Source organism: Salvelinus sp. IW2-2015, linkage group LG4p (assembly GCF_002910315.2).
Source record: "Salvelinus sp. IW2-2015 linkage group LG4p, ASM291031v2, whole genome shotgun sequence".
Taxonomy (NCBI): Eukaryota; Metazoa; Chordata; class Actinopteri; order Salmoniformes; family Salmonidae; genus Salvelinus; species Salvelinus sp. IW2-2015.
Window position 1 is genome coordinate 22,717,567 of NC_036841.1, and position 18,781 is coordinate 22,736,347.

The window sequence follows — 18,781 nt, forward strand, 5'->3', positions numbered from 1 at the left end:
TCTGCATATCGTGGTCTCACTCTCTCTCCCAGCCCCCGGTGACAAAATACACAGCCTTGTTCTGCATATCGTGGTCTCACTCTCTCTCCTAGCCCCCGGTGACAAAATACACAGCCTTGCTCTGCATATCGTGGTCTCTCTCTCTCTCCCAGCCCCCGGTGACAAAATACACAGCCTTGCTCTGCATATCGTGGTCTCTCTCTCTCTCTCTTTCTCTCTTCTTTTTTTGTTCTATTATTCTCTCTGTTCCTGTGGAAATTCAATGTGTGATATACCTTACCTAATTCGATACAGGACCTCAGACCTGCATCTGTAACACAACAGAAKATATGGATTTAATTATAGATAACAGAGTACCAATTTTCATCAAAGTCATATAATCATACAGTATTTAGACGTACAAAAAATGTTGCGCATTACAATGATATCTACTATAATTTTAGAATGTGGTAAATGAGTGAATATATGCCTGTATTTATATTAATTTTCTTACGTAGTATTCGTCCAATGACAAATGTACTGTAAAAACAAGCAAGGCGACTAAAGATGGCAAATTACACAGAGATGGAGACACCCCAATAAAAAATWGAATTTTWGCCCAAATAAACCACAGGTTCCATTGATTGGAAACCCACCACTGTTTTGATATCAGCCTATCACAAAACATCAAATCTAAATATTGGTGAAGACCTCCACTTATCAGACCTGGTTCATGTGTTTCGGCACGCAATGCAAATTAGATGCCGTGGAGGAACAACCATGTGTCCTCCTCCATGTTAAATAACCAGCATCAATGCAGGGCTCGAGCCTGAAGAGAGGCAATCATTTGCAAGGATATTTGCTTACATGTGTATCAGCAATTTGGTGAATTCCGATTTGTCATCCCCCCTCCTCACCCCTCCTTCCCGCTGTGTGAGCGGTGGCGTGCGGAGCAGGTACACATCAGCATGGTGGGCTGTGGGCCAGCTGCTGAGACTGAGGCTGCACTCCTTTCTCCTCCTCCTCCTCCTCCTCCTTTCTCAATACAGGGAATGAAGATTCCCATCATCAGAGCTGCCAATTTTCACAAAAACATGGTTGAGTATACACGGCACGGTGGCGAGCGTCGGCAAGCCCCCTGCCGGCTGAGGTGCCCACGCTGTTATGCAGATTGGGGGACTTAATGTCCCTGTGTGTGTGTGGTGTGTGTGTGTTGTTGTGTGTGTGTTGTGTGTGTGTGTGTGGTGTGGGTGTGTGTGGTGTGTGTGTGTGTTGTGTGTGTGTGTGTGTTGTGTGTGTGTGTGTGTGGTGTGTGTGTGTGCGTGCCGTGCGTGCGTGCGTGCGTGCGTGCGCGCGTGCGTGCGTGCGTGCGTGCGTGTGAACAGGAGGGAGACAGGGAGGAGAGTGTAGATTGTGTGTGTGATGGTGGATGTACTGCGGTGTACCTTCTAACAAGACAGAGGGTTCAAGCAGGTGAAATGGAAAAAGTAGTCATCTTTCTCTCTCTGCATCCCTCCCTTAATATCAGCGTATTCAAAAGGAAGCCACTAAGCTGCAAGGCCCCTCTTAAAACATGTGAGACAAGATAAGCAGTGGGCTTGTGGTGGAAAGACACAGAGTGGAGGAGCATGTACTTTGCCAGGGAAAGATTTCTGACTGAAAAACAAAAGGCTCTAGACAGTTTGGGAGGCAGTGTTCCGAATAAGCACGGAATAAACAGAGCAATACTGTAATTGAGGCTGTGTGTGTCAGAGCTGTGCATTGTGGCTGTGTGTGTAGAGACTGTGCATTGAGGCTGTGTGTCCAGAGACTGTTCATTGAGGCTTTGTGTGTAATGACTGTTAGAGAGTGGTGGTTCAGTGACAGTGTGCAGAATGTGTGTGTGTGTGTGTTGCAAATTGTGCCTGCGTGCGAGCAGCTTTTCTGTAAAACCAAGCAAGAGTGAGCCTGTATTCACAAGTGTGTGTGTGTGTGTGTTGTGTGTGTGTGTGTGTGTGTTGTGTGTGTTGTGTGTGTGTGGTGTGTGTGTGTGTGTGTGTGTGTGTGTGTGTGTGTGTGTGTGTGTGTGTGTGTGTGTGTGTGTGTGTGTGTGTGTGTGTGGTGTGTGTGTGTGTGTGTGTGTGTGTGTGTGTGTGTGTGGTGTGGGTGTGTTGTGTGTGTGAAAAAGAGAGAGCGAAAAAGAGAGACCTGCGAATGAAATTGAGAGCGAGAGAGAAAGACTTGCGAGTGAAAGTGACACTGTGTGGCTGGTTCCAGGTCCCTGCTGTAATTTCCTGGCAGGCAGCAGGATTTTGCCTTGCCGTGGGCTACAGCTACGGTGGCTGGCTCTGCTGTGGAGCAGACATCCAATCAGGGTCTGAACCACTCACCTCACTGACCTTCTGTGAGAGCTAAGCTGCTCCCTCGTTGGTAGTGGCACCGTGTGAATACTGGACAAACACACASCACACACACACCAACTGATGCATTTTTTATTTGATTTTGTATAGTACATTACATCTTCGGGTTCACATGAAGAAAGAACAATAATGAACATGATAAGAACAAGTAGAAAAATATCCCTCCAAAAAACACTGTTAGGGCTCAGTAGCCAGGAGAGGAAAGAGAACAGAGCAGTGCATCAGAGTGCGTTGGTCTGTGGCCTGTGAGAGGAGAGAGRAGCAGGAGAGAAGTGATAGTCTCTCTGCCTCCAATTCATCAGACAGAGAAAAGGAGAAAGGCCCCAGCATGAACATGAGGCGCAGTACATCAACTATAAGCTGCCATCTCTTTCTTCAACACTGTCCCTCCCTTAAACAAACACTCTCACACACTCTCTCTTTCTCTCTCTCTTTCTCTCTCTCATTCTCCCGCCCTGTCTCCCTCTCACTCTCTGTTTACACATCCACTGACCGGATCCTCTTCTGACCATATTGGATGCTTGAATGATGAGTAATCAACAGAACTTAATGATGATTCTCTGCAGGCACGGGGAGGCACGGGGAAGCACGGGGAGGCACAGAGGTAGAGGTAGGTAAAGGGGAGATTAGGAAAGGCTGGGGGAGTCTGTGGCCAGGTGTAAATATACCACAGACCTTGTCAGAGCAGGGCTCCTACAGCAGAGACCCTGACAGCCTTGGTCTCCAAACCCCACAATGCACACACACACAGCCGGTAGTGTGTTGTGTCATACACTGAACACAACACAATGTTAGAGTGGTTAGACAAGCCAATGGGCCAAAGTCAGAGACTAAGGATCAAGGTCAGTAAGATCCCTATTGAAGGTAACGGGATTGTCTGTACATTATGTACTGTATTGGCTACACATTTAGCGTACTCCTGAAACGACCCGGCTCACTCGAAGTGGCTACACATTAGCCATACTCCTGACTACCCTGCTCACTCGAAGTGGCTACCACATTAGCATAGTCCTGACTATCCTGCTCACTCAAAGTGGCACACATTTAGCGTACTCCTGGACTAACCCTGCTCACTCGAAGTGGCTACACATTTAGCATACTCCTGACTACCCTGCTCACTCGAAGTGGCTACACATTTAGCGTACTCCTGACTAGACTATCCTGCTCTCCAAAAGTGGCTACACATTTAGCGTACTCCTGACTACCCTGCTTACTCAAAGTGGCAACACATTTCGTGGAGCAAATTGGCGAATAACTCATGAACCATAATGAACCAAAGAGCTGTCAACAATTATGTGTGAGGGACTCATTTAACACTGGCAGTGAATGGGGGGGGCTGACATTGACAACAGGCAGACTAAACAGTATAATATTACCACTAGTGTGGGACCTACTACTCACACTAAACACTGTACAGTATTATTAACAGGTGTCATTTCACATAACTACAGTCGTCTGCAATAAACAAAAGTATGTGGACACCCTTTCAAATGAGTGGATTCTGCCTCTGGAAGCAACGTCAGCACAAGAACTGTTCGTCGGGAGCTTCATGAAATGGGGTTCCATGGCCAAGCAGCCGCACACAAGCATAAGATCACCATGCGCAATGCCAAGCGTTGGCTAGAGTGGTGTAAAGTGGGCCCATGTTGGCCTGATAAAGAGCACAGCAGAAGAGCTGACAGAACTTGAAGTGATGTAGAGTATCAGCAAAAGAGTTACACTGCTATTAGATTCACTGTAAAAACACAGTATATATCAGTCTCAAAGCAAAGGCACAAGGACACACACAGACTCTCTCTCTCATACACACACGTACACAGACAAACACGGTCACACACACATACACACCACAGATATAGCTGTGCTTATTTCAATCGGGTGACATTTGTTGTTAACGAACACTGGAGAGGAGGTATGCCACTGGCTAACCTTTCAGCAGTGAATTATGGGAATTTACCTTCATGCCTCAGTGCTTTTGCTGTTCGGCTGCCGTTAGTGTCTAAATCAAAGGCTGGATCTGCTACATCGGCATTTTTCCCTCTGCAAGGGCAGCCGTCGCACAAGCGCTTGATGATGGGTGACATTTACCACGTAGCAGTGTTGTGGCCTTGTGCTATTGCAGACAGCAGCACAGCGCCCAGGAAGCACACACAAGTCAACAGCAGCTCTGCAATGGCAGCCATATTACCTTCATATCCCCTTACAACAACGAAAACGTGTGTGTGTGCTGTGTTGTGTGTGTGTTGTGTGTGTGTGTTTGTGTTGTGTGTGTGGGTGTGTGTGTGTGTGTGTGTGTGTGTGTGTGTGTGTGTGTGTGTGTGTGTGTGGACACAGAAACTGAAGGGACACGTGTGGTCCTATGCTAAAAGAATGTAGTACATTTTGAAAAGATGACAGAAACTGCAAGTGTGAAGAAATGTAAAACTTTCTGAAGTCGTCATCATCCCTGCTAGCTACAGAACTTGTATTCGAAAGAGTTAAAAATAAGATGGTAACAAAAGATATCGAGAACTGAAAAGAGAGGGAGTTGTTCTAGGGGGATCAAGAGTTTCACAACTTCTGATAAGATACAGAGCCAAAGTCTAAAATATGACAAATTATATATTTTTTGCCTCGGGAGAGCCGAGCGACTGACTCTGCCTGACTCCGCAAAGCTCGACCCGTTTCTTCCTCAAGACGTCTCTAATTTATTTAACGGCTCAACGTAATTTTCCCTCAAAATGCTGTTTTCTCTTCTCACAGGCTCCTTCATGCTTCAGCATGTATTCTAATTACCGGTGGCTCGCTTTTATCTGAGTCCTGCTCCTCACTATACACTGACTCCAGCTTCCCTGGGATCTCATTTCATTAAGGAGCCTCATCTCTTCGTCTCTTTTTGGCGTGCTATTTATTTTCGGAGATCCAGCTTCAGTTACAGAGGAGGGAGGGAGATATAAAGCGGTATGTTGTATATCATAGAACTGGTTTTTAAAAAAGGGACTCTGTCGGAGTGCTGCATGCCATGTAGTTTTCCCATCCCACGTCGGTCGGATATGTGCTGGGCGGTTCCAAAACACGGTCCGTAGGGGCTTGGGAGAAACGAGAGGTGGAGCTGCTGGGGGAGGCGGGGGTTGGAAACGGATTAGCTCTGGCGTCCGAGTCGAGATTACCTCATTAAAAGTTGGAGCGGAGGGTTAAGGAAGTTTTCGTCTACGCCGGCTGATGTTAAGTGCTTCTGTAATTTTGCGCCTCCCAAATCAATCAAAGCATTAACGTGTACTGTATAGCACACTGGACATGCTGTAGGAGACGTCTCAAAGCAGGGGATGGCAGGGGATGAGCTGGGAAATAATTTTAACGGCTCTTTGTTCGTTCAGAAGCAAACTAAGGCAAACTAAGTGAAATGGACAAATCCTCTCCCAAACTATCTCTGCTCTTACTGGCGTATCCTCAATCATCCAGCATATAAGTTACATGGCTACATTGTTTTTCAACAGCAAATTCTATTGTGATACACCCCCCATCTGATCAAAAGTCTTAACCTACATATGACTGGATGACTGCATTATTCCAGTAACTAAATCCCATGAAGGAAACAGACAGACAGAGGTTAGTCTATCTCACCCCGATACTGTATTGAGGAAGACATTCCCAGTAGGCCAGCATTATCTCCCGGGAGTCACAATGAAGCTCTTTGCATGTTATTACCCKCAAGTCTATTCTTCAGGATAGAAGCAAGTAGGGTTCAAATGAGTCCAGTGTTCTTCTGTSTCCAGCCTAGTTACAACAGGGAGCAGGAGGGGGATGTCAAAAAGGCTTTACGGTCGGACGGCGAAACGGTCCACGTTATCTCCCCGGGACAGGACAGAGCCGGGCATTTTCAGAGCGTTGTTTTCAACCTGTGACCACTCGCTGTGCCGCCATTAACACAGAGTTAATTAAAGCACAACTCGTTCTCTCAGCAGGGGGCCTGAGCCTGCCATTTACAAAAATCTACCACACTGGTAACACAATACACACACACACACTGCAAACACACACACACACATGCATACACATATAGACATGCTGAACAGTTAATCAAATGGCAAACTAGACTATTTTTTTATTGACCTCCTTTTTTTGCACTGGCTCTATAGACTAGACTGGCTCTATTCCCACACACATTCTAACACATACCACACTGATACTCCAACACACACACACAAGTAATGGCGCCGGAGGGGATGGCAGCCGTTTTATTGGCTCTTAACCAACTGTGCTATTTTGTTTGTTTTTGGCATTGTTTGTAACTTATTTTGTACATAATGTTGCTGCTACCGTCTCTTATGACTGAAAAGAGCTTCTGAACATCAGAACAGCGATGACTCACCTCGAATTGGATGAAGAATTTMTCTTTAATGAGTCGGACAGGAAGGATATACTCCAAACTTCCTTTGCAATCTGTACTGTTAGTTAACGTTCAATCGCTGGAAAATAAATTGGACAAATTGAAAGCACGAATATCCTACCAACGAGACATTAAAAACTGTAATATCTTATGTTTCACCGAGTCGTGGCTGAGCGACGACATTAATAACATGCAGCTGGCGGGTTATACACTCTATTGGCAGGATAGAAGGATGGTTTTTGCTCTTCACACACAATGCCACKACTCTGTTCATTGTCTATCCTTATTGCCTAGTCACTTTTACCCCTACCTACATGTACATATTACCTAAATTACCTCATCTACCTCTTACCCTTGCACATTGACTCGGTACTGGTACTTCTTGTATATAACCTTGTTATTGTTATTTTATTGTGTTACTGTTTCCTTTTTAATTTATTTAGCAAATTTTCTAACTTTTCAACTCTGCATTGTTGGCAAAGGGCTTGTGCATTTCACGCCAAAGTCTACACCTGTTGTATTCGGTGCATGGGACAAATAGCATTTGATTTGATTTGATTCATTAAAAGAGCAGCCTTTCATACAGCTTTACTGTATTTTGGGAGAAGCCATTTGATCACACACAAAGGCTTTCCTTTGATGGCCGCTTATAGGAGCTCTGTCCAATACTGATGACAGAAAGACTATCTTAAAACCACCATGCAATGCACACAGCTTGCATAGCAGGACTCCAAGACACACCAATATGTAATAGAAGGACGTGGGGGGCTTTTTCACATCATGGGATCACACGGAGGTGGGGGGCTTTTTCACAACACAGAACCACACAAGACATGGGGGGCTTTTTCACAACCCGGGAACACACAGGAGGTAGGGGGCCTTTTTCACAACATGGGACCACACAGGACATGGGGGGCTTTATCACAAAACGGGACCACACAGGACATGGGGGGCTTTTTCACAACACAGGACATTGGGGGGTTTTTCACAACAACGGGACCACACAGGACATGGGGGGCTTTTTTCACAACACGGGACCATACAGGACTTGGGGGGCTTTTTCACAACACTTTTTCACAACACGGGACCACACAGGACATGGGGGGCTTTTTCACAACACGGGACCACACAGGAGGTGGGTGTGTCCATCTGTCTGTCTCTACAGGGCTATATAGGGCTATATAAAATAAAAATAATAATAAATWAAAAAWWWAAAAAWTAAAAAAAATAAACTTGATTTGAAACTTGATCTACAGAGGGTCACAATGGGAGGGGTGTTGAGTGGTGGTGACACCCGCTCCAATGTGCTGACCGGTGCCGCCGCACCACACAGAGCCCTGGTAATACGGCCGGTCACCCTCCTCCTCCGTCTCCGCTGTCAGATATGCTAGCCTGCTTTACCTGCTGCGATTCCATTAGCAGGCTGCCTGTTCCAGCACTCGAGTGTTTCTGTAGCATATTAAACAGATTAATAGAACAATGCTCCAGGGAGGGAGCGGCCTGTCAATCTCGGCTAAAAACACAAAAGCAGAAAATTAAAAAAGCCCATGGCTGAACTCCAGCACTGATAAAAAGGCGCTGGAATCTTGCGTGGAGAGAAAGGGGGTGGGAGGGATGGACGGATGGAAAAACACAGTTGGTAAATATTTATTCTCCTATCCTGCTTACTGAACACACACGGACACACACAAGCACACATACAGACGTACGCTCATTCACGCACACACATTCATAAACAGAGCTGCTACTGTGGTGACCAGAATGACAAGAAGGAACATTTGCTCAACAAGGAAGAAAACACAAAAGTTAACATTGTAACAGCAAGAATCCAACAAACCTTCCCTTACACCAGGAGAGTCAGTATTTTATGGCTTACTTGGATAAACTACAATCTACATTCTCCTTTTACTCCAGATGCACTATTTTGCAATTATTAGACATCGCCCTCTGTTGATTCAATGCAAATCCAGAGTGCCTCCCTGCATTCTTCCATCCTCTCTTTTCTGATGTGAAGGAATATATATCAGAGGAATGGATCTGTGGGCCAAGCTGTGCCTGGTGGTGAAGGAGGAGACGTCTCGGTCTCATCCTGTGAGATTGGTGAGAAATTCAATCTGGTGCAGCAGTCTGTTTCTGGGCGAGATACTGGGAGATTGAGTGAGGTCTACAGAGACCCGAGAGGCTTCACTCCTGTCTTTAGATTCACAGGCATGGCACTCAAAGACAGAGAGAGAGAGAGAGAGAGAGAGAGAGAGAGAGAGAGAGAGAGAGAGAGAGAGCGGAGAGAGAGAGAGAGAGAGAGAGAGAGAGAGAGAGAGGAGAGAGAGAGAGAGAGAGAGAGAGAGAGAGAGAGAGAGAGAGAGAGAGAGAGAGAGAGAGAGAGAGAGAGAGAGAGAGAGAGAGAGAGAGAGAGAGAGAGAGAGAGAGAGAGAGAGAGAGAGAGAGAGAGAGAGAGAGAGAGAGAGAGAGAGAGAGAGAGAGAGAGAGAGAGAGAGAGAGAGAGAGAGAGAGAGAGATAGGAAAAAAAGAGAAGAGAGAAAACGCAGACAAAGGCAGAAGACAAAGCCCACATCACGACAGACAAAGAGCAAGCAGTGTGTGTGATGTGTTGTGTTGTGTTGTGTGATTGGGCCAAAGATGCAAAGAGGTGGTTGGCAGATGAAGCAATATATTCTCTCCTCATATTTTATGAAGTAAAAGTGCTCTGTTTGGGAAGCGGGAACAATATACACTATATATACAAAAGTATGTGGACACTGTAGAATGATGGCCGTAGAATGTTCTTACTGAAGACCTCAGTGACTTTCAACGTGGCACCGTCATAGGATGCCACCTTTCCAACAAGTCAGTTCATCAAATTTCTGCCCTGCTAGAGCTGCCCTAGATAACTGTAACTGCTGTTATTGTGAAGTGGAAACGTCTAGGAGCAACAGAGGCTCAGCTGCGAAATGGTAGGCCACACAAGCTCACAGAACCGGACTGCCAAGTGCTGAAGCGCCTAGCGCGTGAAAATAATCTGTCCTCAGATGTAACACTCACTACCAAGTTCCAAACTGCCTCTGGAAGCAAAGTCAGCACAATAACTGTTCATTGGGAGCTTCATGAAATGGGTTTCCATGGCCGAGCAGCCACACACAAGCCTAAGATCACCATGCACAATGCCAAGCGTCAACTGGAGTGGTGTAAAGCTCTCCACCATTAGACTCTGGAGCAATGGATATGCGTTCTCTGGAGTGATGAATCACAATTCACCATCTGGCAGTCCGACGGACAAATCTGGGTTTGGCGGATGACAGGAGAACGCTACATGCCCGAATGCATAGTGCCAACTGTAAGGTTTGGTGGAGGAGGAATAATGGTCTGGGGCTGTTTTTCATGGTTTGGGCTAGGCCCCCCAGTGAAGGGAAATCTTAACACTACAGCATACAATGACATTCTAGATGATTCTGTGGCAACAGTTTGGGGAAGGCCATTACCTGTCTCAGCATGACAATGCCTCCATACACAAAGCGAGGTCCATACAGAAATGGTTTGACGAGATTGGTGTGGAAGAACTTGACTGGCCTGCACAGAGCCCTGATCGCAACCCCATCGAACACCTTTGGAATTAATTGGAACATAGACTGCGAGCCAGGCCTAGTTGCCCAACATCAGTGCCRGACCTCACTAATGCTCTTGTGGATGAATGGAAGTTCCAACATCTAGTGGAAAGCCTTCCCAGAAGAGTGGAGGCTGTTATAACAGCAAAGGGGGGGGACCAATTCATATTAATGGCCATGATTTTGGAAGGAGATGTTCGACAAGCAGGTGTCCACATACTTTTGGTCATGTAGTGTATCATAAACTCAACCCATTTCAACAAATCACCATTGGGAGCCATAAAAACCTGCAACCTTTCAGCATTCATCTCATTGTTTTATCTTCAACAAAACGGATCTGAAACTAGACAATAGTGTTAGCAAAATGGGACAGAAATCAAGCAGAGGCAAAACGCAGGTACAGTACTGATCTCACTCRGTGAGTGCSGATGTRGCAAATCATTTTTAATYGTRGTCKTCWGATGGTTCATTACYTTAAACTATCCTGGCTAATATCCTCTAATCCAATGGCTCTCCCACATCCTGAGGCTATGAGCTCAGAGAGAGGAGGGGCAGCGGGGGGGAGAGGAGGGAGGCAGTAGCCCAGTGTATAAGCAGGTTAATTGCCCTGATGCAGAGACTGGCTGGATCACAGCAAGAGGAGCCCATTTCAGTTCATTGTAAACCGTCCCATTCTGTAACCCTGTACTGTTCTGTTCCATGCCAGCCAGGCACACAGGCAGACTGACAGGCAACACAGAGGTAGGTGGGAAGGCAGGCAGCCAGTCAGTTCCAGGGGCAGCACAGAGGCAGGCAGGCAGGCTCGCAGGCAGACGGGCAGCCAGTCAGTCCCAGGGGCAGCACAGAGGCATGCAGGAAGGTAGGGGTCTCACTGACTGTATGTGACTATGCGTGGTTGAGCGGGTTGTGTGCTCGGGGTGAGAACGCTGACACACAGCGCCACCTAAAGGAGGGAGATGTCAATAGCTTTGCTCCTCGACAAACCACCTCGGTCTAAACATATACACACAAACACACAAGTTGGTTCAGTCGGTACACAATACTCTTAGTTATCAGGTGTAGGTTCTTGCATTCCCCAAAGGAAGTGTGAATTCTCCAGTACTGAAGATGGGAGACTGTGAGATGTAGCCGAAGGAATCTTAGCCTCAGAGTTTGATCGAAACAGGTGGCTCTGGATCTTCTAATATTTCTATACGACCTGTCCTGGGGTATGTCTCCGRCATCTTGACCTTCATATGGATGCCCTCTACTGCTCCATCCCAGAGCTCTGAGCTCTCTTCCTCTGAGTGTGACACCCTCCCCATCCACACACACACGCACACCTCAAGACCCCCTCCTATCCCTCACTCTCTGAGCTGGCCTCCCTCTCCTCCTCTTCTTCCTCCCCTCCCTCCTTCCGTCCCTCGTTTACATTCCTCTCCTGGGCTGGGTCCTGGATCATCGCCCGCTCGGGCTGCCCGGCTGGCCCTGTCTGTTTTCATTCCCCTCTGAGAGGACAAGTCATTTGGGAGAGAGGGGAGCAGATGACCAATGGCTTCTGACCTTTTCTCCCTCAATATAACTCCTCCGCGCCGCGCCGAGAAAGTGGCAATCAGGCTAGGCAGAAGTGACACCCTGATCTGAGCATGGCCGAGCCCCACACAATCACAGTGTCACTTCCCATCAATATGCGACTGCGGGTGGGTGGGTTGGTGGTTGGTTGGTGGTGGAGTGGGGGAATGGAGGGGTGTGCGGGTGAGAGGAGGGTTAGCTTAGCTGTGGTGCTGCACAGGTCACAGCCAGGACTCCCCTGACAACACACACAGATTAACACACACACACTTGTTTGTTTTGCAGGACAGCAACTACAACTACAACTACAAAAAGGATACCATTTGATGCCAGTTAGTCTTGGGCTTTCATTTCAATGCAGATTTTGAAGTGGGGACATGTGAGTTGGAGAAGCAGGGGCTTTCTCTTTTTTGTGCGGTCTCGCCATCCAATTGGTTGGTGTTGAGCTGCAGTTCCAAAGACCATTCCCACTATGAGAGGATTCATTCAGTCATTCATAGCAATAGATTACAGTGTCCATCCCGGCGTCTCCAGATTCCAGGCGAGTCAATTACATAAACCGGGGGAAAATCACAGGATAGTATTTCACGGCCTGCTCAATATGAGGCAGTTTCATGACTGTTACTGTCAGACGTGGCACATGTGGGAGGAGGACGTAAGCCAGTGTGAAATACAATGAAACGCTGTGCACTCTGGGAACACATGTTAGAACATGAGCTGCCATGAAATAGACTGACTTAGAGAGCGGTTTCAGGACATAGACTGTGGAGTAGTAGGCTCCGTTCTGTAAGCCACCAAAACAACCACGTCTGCACACCGGGGCCACAGTGAGCGTGGCTTCATGGTGGAACAAAGTATTGTGGGATGCGGACAAAGTATGCACAGTGGTGGATTAAACCGTGTTTAAACCAAGGAAATATGTAAAGAGGAATTATACTACAGATTATTTTCCAAATCACCTTAACAAAATGTCTCGGTGGAGCTGAGGGAAGAGGATAAATGAAGGCCACAGAAATGTGTGGGATATAATTAAACAAATTGTATGCCAAACTAAAGTTGTTGTTCAGGCATGAGTTTCCATGTTGAGACGAGAGAGAAGGAACACATCTAAGTGTTGATAGCCTCAAAAGGGGGCGTTATCATTTGAAAAGATCCTGAATGTGTGGCTTCGTCCCCTCTGTGCTGAAAATAAAATTGCCTGATGTGTAAGATTTACCTTTGCCACGCTTGGCCCTGATCAGGCGCGAGGGTCGCAGCTCCACGTGTCATCTGGTGGCTCCATCGCCGTGCCTCCAATTTACACACAACGCTGCTCTATATTTCAAAGGAGCCCCAGCGCCAGCCTCCTGTTAGCCATCGCTATCTGGGCCCCACCGCGCGGAGGCAAGATTAGGCCAGCTGGAGAAACCGCTCGCTGCTCTGTACCCCCCCGTACCCCCTCCACACACCCCATTTACATTTTCATATGAGATTTTTCTCCCCTGCTCATCCCTCCTTCTCCCTCTTCCCCCTCCTGGGCCTTAACTAGCCTGTCCTCCACACACCTTTCTCTCTAGCTCTCGCCTTTCTTCAGATGGGCTGGAGGAGAGAAGTATACCGCCACGCATTGGAGACAGCTGGTATTGCTTTCTTTCTCTTTCTCTCTCTCTCTCTCTCTCTCCTCAGCTAATGGAATAATGAATGAAACTTTTGATGTAAAAACAAATAGTTCCTTAGCAGCGCAGCTTTCAATTATTTCATCTTTAAGAAAGTGACATGCTTTAGCAGAACATAAATAGATCAAAGAGTTACTAATAAATCTGAATTGAGAAAAAATGCATTCAAACAATATTGGCAAATTAAACAAGTTTGAGATAAAAAAAAGGAACACGCTCTCATGAGATTGTGAGCTGTTCTGTGAATTTGCAACCGAGCCTGAAACATTGTATGGTGAAAAGTGCAAAACGTCTAAATACACTGTCTGAGAAAGACATCAGAGTGCTACTTTCTCCCTACACTCCTCTAATCCATGTATATGCTGAGGAGATAATGAGAGTACTACTTTCTCCCTATACTCCTCTAAACCATGTATATGCTGAGGAGATAATGAGAGTACTACTTTCTCCCTGCACTCCTCTATTCCATGTATATGCTGAGGAGATAATGAGAGTGCTACTTTCTCCCTACACTCCTCTAAACCATGTATATGCTGAGGAGATAATGAGGTGGCTACTTTCTCCCTGCACTCCCTCTAAACCATGTATATGCTGAGGAGATAATGAGAGTGCTACTTTCTCCATGCACTCCTCTAAACCATGTATATGCTGAGGAGATAATGAAATGAAACAGGCATGAAGAAGACGAACCTGACACTTTGACTCCATCAACAGCCAAGTGAGCGGGGTGGTTGTCAACTGAAGCAGGCCACCTCTCTCTTTCTCTCCCTCCTACCTCTCTCATTACCTCTCTATCTCTCTGAGATGGACTAGATGCTAATGGAGAAGAGAGGAGAGAATGTTGTTATTTGGGAGGCAGTCCAGGCTGAGAGGAGAACCCTCCATTCTGAATGCCTGTCTCTCTGGCAGACCTTGTTAACTCTGTTTGGGGGAGAATCTCATTTAGGGGGACGCTGGATGGACTTTAAGCCTAAAGAGAAAGGGAGAAAGAGAGAAAGAATTAGAGAGAGAGAGAAAGAGAGAGAGAATAAGAGAGAGAAATAGAACGGGAGAGAGCTAAGGTGATGCATTGCTCCAGTAAACGTCCATGACTCACCCTGCATATCAAGGGCAGGGAATCACCCTCGCTCCGTCCTATTCTCATTGCCTTCACGTTGAACAAACACAGAGGCTTCACTTCGCCTGCTGTGGGTATGGCTCTGCAGAGATGAATAATCTCTCACTCCCAGCCCATAGAATGCACCACATTACATCAAGTTTGTACGTCTTAAGGTGCCATATACAGTATCATCAATAGAGTATTGTGTTCCTTGGAGGGAACCATGTCCCTTTGGGTTCTTCCAAGAAACTAGAGGTCTTTCAAACTCCAAACATTGCTTGCTTCCGCTATATTCAAGGGATATGAGTAAAAATTTGACTGCTAAGATATTTGAGCCTGTGAATGTGTAAATATATGGTTGTGCTTGGATGGTGTGCATGTAGGAGAGAGAAGGAGAGAAGGAGAGGCAGAGAGACTAATTTGACATTTTCTGCATGTTCCCGATGGCAGACAGCTGACCTTCAGCACAGACACGCTTGGGTGGGTAACAGCGCTCAAATTACGTCCGTTCCAAAGGACTACATGAAACAGCCAGTACGCTTTAAAGTTGTTCAATTAGATTATCCTTTTCATTTCTTTCTTCTAGTGTGCAATCAAGGGACAGACACACCACCAACAACCAAACACGCTGGTGCATATGCTGCCAAGCACACACAGTGAGGGTGAGGGAGGGGAGGGAGAGAAACTGTAACCAATCGTTGCAGCAGCTTCAGGATACTGCAAGTTTGTCCAGACCTGGACACAGAAAGCCTTAATGTGGAAAAATGTTGTCTTATGATGAAGGATGAATAAAATTAATGACAAGAAAACTTGTTTCGAAAACAGAAATTATATACCATTTGAGGGAATATGGGGAAATGATTCTATATATTTGTAAACGACCAATTACTAATGCAACTCATACTGTATGTGTTTCTGTTAAAAAATAACAATCAAGTCCAGGGCGCTCATGCTGACACACACACACACACAGACACACACACACACACACACACACACACACACACAAACACACACACACACACACGTCACAGACACATCAGTCTCCTATCTTACACTTCGATGTGATTCCTTCTCTCTGTAACTGATGCTGCTCTGCATCCCACCATCTTGTCGAGGTTACAGTCATTTGGACTGAAGCTCATCACACATTAACATTCGGCTGTGTGCGCGCGTGTGGAAAAGGGAGGGAGTGGGTACTTTCAGGGGATTTGCAGTAATTATATGACAAAATGCTGGCGAATCTCTCTGGGTGCTGAATAGAGGCCCACGGGTCAGAGGATGGAGCACTCTCGACTGGGTAATTTGTAAATGTCATTCAGGTGGGGTCCTCTGTCAAAACCACGCCAGCCAGCAGGGAGTAAGGGTGGANACACACACACACACACGTCACAGACACATCAGTCTCCTATCTTACACTTCGATGTGATTCCTTCTCTCTGTAACTGATGCTGCTCTGCATCCCACCATCTTGTCGAGGTTACAGTCATTTGGACTGAAGCTCATCACACATTAACATTCGGCTGTGTGCGCGCGTGTGGAAAAGGGAGGGAGTGGGTACTTTCAGGGGATTTGCAGTAATTATATGACAAAATGCTGGCGAATCTCTCTGGGTGCTGAATAGAGGCCCACGGGTCAGAGGATGGAGCACTCTCGACTGGGTAATTTGTAAATGTCATTCAGGTGGGGTCCTCTGTCAAAACCACGCCAGCCAGCAGGGAGTAAGGGTGGAAGGTAGGGAAGGAGGTTGGGAGGCTAGAAAAAGGAAAAGCACAGCAACCTTTAGTCATGCAGATTATTCTAAAACAGGTGCCAGGTCTCCCTCCTTCTGAAGGACTGGTCTGCTGGGGTCTACTGGGCTGCTGCTGACTGGTCAGGGACTTCCTCACTTTGACATTCAGTCAAAATGTGCATGAATGATACAAATATGTTAATGTCATCTAATACTACCGTTGTTGTTTTGACAATAGGTGCAGCCGATGAGAAGCAATATAGATGTTGATTCCAGTTGAAAAAGATTGAGTTTTTTGTTGTGTGACACTGAATTTGCAATTCATTTGTGTGAGCATGAATAGCGTGAGTATCTGTGTTTTTTGTCCCTGCTCTCAACAGACAGGTGACAGAGGTAAGACATGTGGGGGGAAGGGTGTGTGTTGTCAAACGAGCCCAACAACAGAGCGTGTTACTCCGGCTTCAAATAATCACTGTGATGCGTATAGCCCAAGCCTCAATCGATGCCCTATTACCATTATCTTTTAAAAGAGCTGGCTCATTTTCCTCTAAGTGGCCGATCAGTGTTGCCTGTAAACCAGGCCATTAGGGGCCGCCTGCCCCCCCCCCCCTACATGCCAGCCCAGGGGTCTGGGAGGGACACCCACCACCTTCAGTCACCCTAACCCTGTCCGAGGGGAACCGTGAGGGGGCAGGGAGGAGGCATGGCCGTCATCCACAATACAACCAGAGTTGGTCATTCGTATGTAATCATGAAACCATGGTGGCTGGGAATGCATTCTGAACACAAAGCGTCAAGGACTCTCTTTCTGGCTCAGTCGCTGGAGGAATGCACTAGAGTCACACTAAGGTTTGTAATGTTTGCTCTCACCCACTCATTATTTCTGTGCATACATTTAATACTATGAGCACAAATACAATAAGGTGAAATCAATGGCTTTTTAAGTACATGTAACTTAAAGCCGAGGTTGACTTTTAACATTGGTGATGCCGGATGATGGGTGATGCTGCAGTATGTTAATTACTGGGCTAGTGAGCTGGGAGCTACAGCAGCATACATGTGACCCTAAGAAAATGCCAATCAATGGCCCCCACAAGAAACCCTATGTGTCCAGCTAATTGAATTTCAATGAAACCAAGGTTGGGTTTTCTAGTTTAATCTGTGTCGCTATTTACTCAACAGATTAATTCAGTTCCAACCTTCAAGGCAAGAATCCTTCGTATAAAATAACAAATATTGAGCTTCGAAGACACTGTCCATGGACATGAGCCATTGTCATGGCCGTCGTCGGAAGGAGACCAAGGTGCAGTGTGGTGAGCGTACATTTTCTTTTATTATAGTAAATGTCGCCAACAAAACAAGAAAACAAAGAAACGACCGTGAAGCTTAACAGGGCTTTAGTGCCACTAACAAAGATAACTTACACAGCACCGAAAGGAGAGAAAAAGGCTACCTAAGTATGATTCCCAATCAGAGACAACGATAGACAGCTGTCCCCTGATTGAGAACCATACCCGGCGCAAAACATAGAAATAAAGAAACATAGAAAACAAAGCACCACCCCTGACCAAACCAAATAGAGACATAAAAAGGCTCTCTAATGTCAGGGCGTGACAGTACCCCCCCCCCAAAAGTGCGTACTCCGGCCGCAGAAACCTGAACCCTATAGGGGATGGGTCTGGGTGGGCATTTATGCCGTGGGGTTGTAGCGCTAATCGTCAAACTAAGACCGTGGTGGGGACTGTAGACCCGCGCTCCACCTCTGGCTCAACCCACCTTTAGGTGCACCTCTTGGTGCGGGGACCCTCGTCGCGACCCGGACTGGGACCTCGTTGCGGGCCCCGGATTGGGCATCTATCCGCATGGTTGGCGGCTCTGGTGCGGGACGTTAGACCCCGCTCCACCTCTGGCTCACCCCACATTTCGTGGCACCTCTGGTGCGGGAACTCGTCGACGACCCCGGACTGGGGACCCTCGTTTGCGGGCTCGGAACTGGGGACTCTCGTTGGCGGGCCCCGGACTGGGGACCCTCGCTGCGCCGGCCCCGGACTGGGGACGCCTGCGCCTGCCGCCCCGGACTGGGAGCCTCGTTGCGGGCCCCGGACTGGGGACCGTCACTGGAGACTCCGGACTGGGCAGACCGCTGCGCTGGAGACTCCGGACTGGAGAACCGTCGCGGAGGCTCCGGACACTGGGGACCTTCCGCTGGAGGCTCGCGGACTGGCGGAACCGTCGCTGGAGGCTCCGGCACTGGGACGTCCGCTGGAGAGCTCCGCGACTGGAGACCGTCGCTGGAGGAACTCCGTAACTGCGAGACCGTCGCTGGAGAACTCCGGACTGGGGACCCTCGTTGCGGCTTCGTGCATGGACTTCATCACTGGAGGCTTCGTGCATGGAT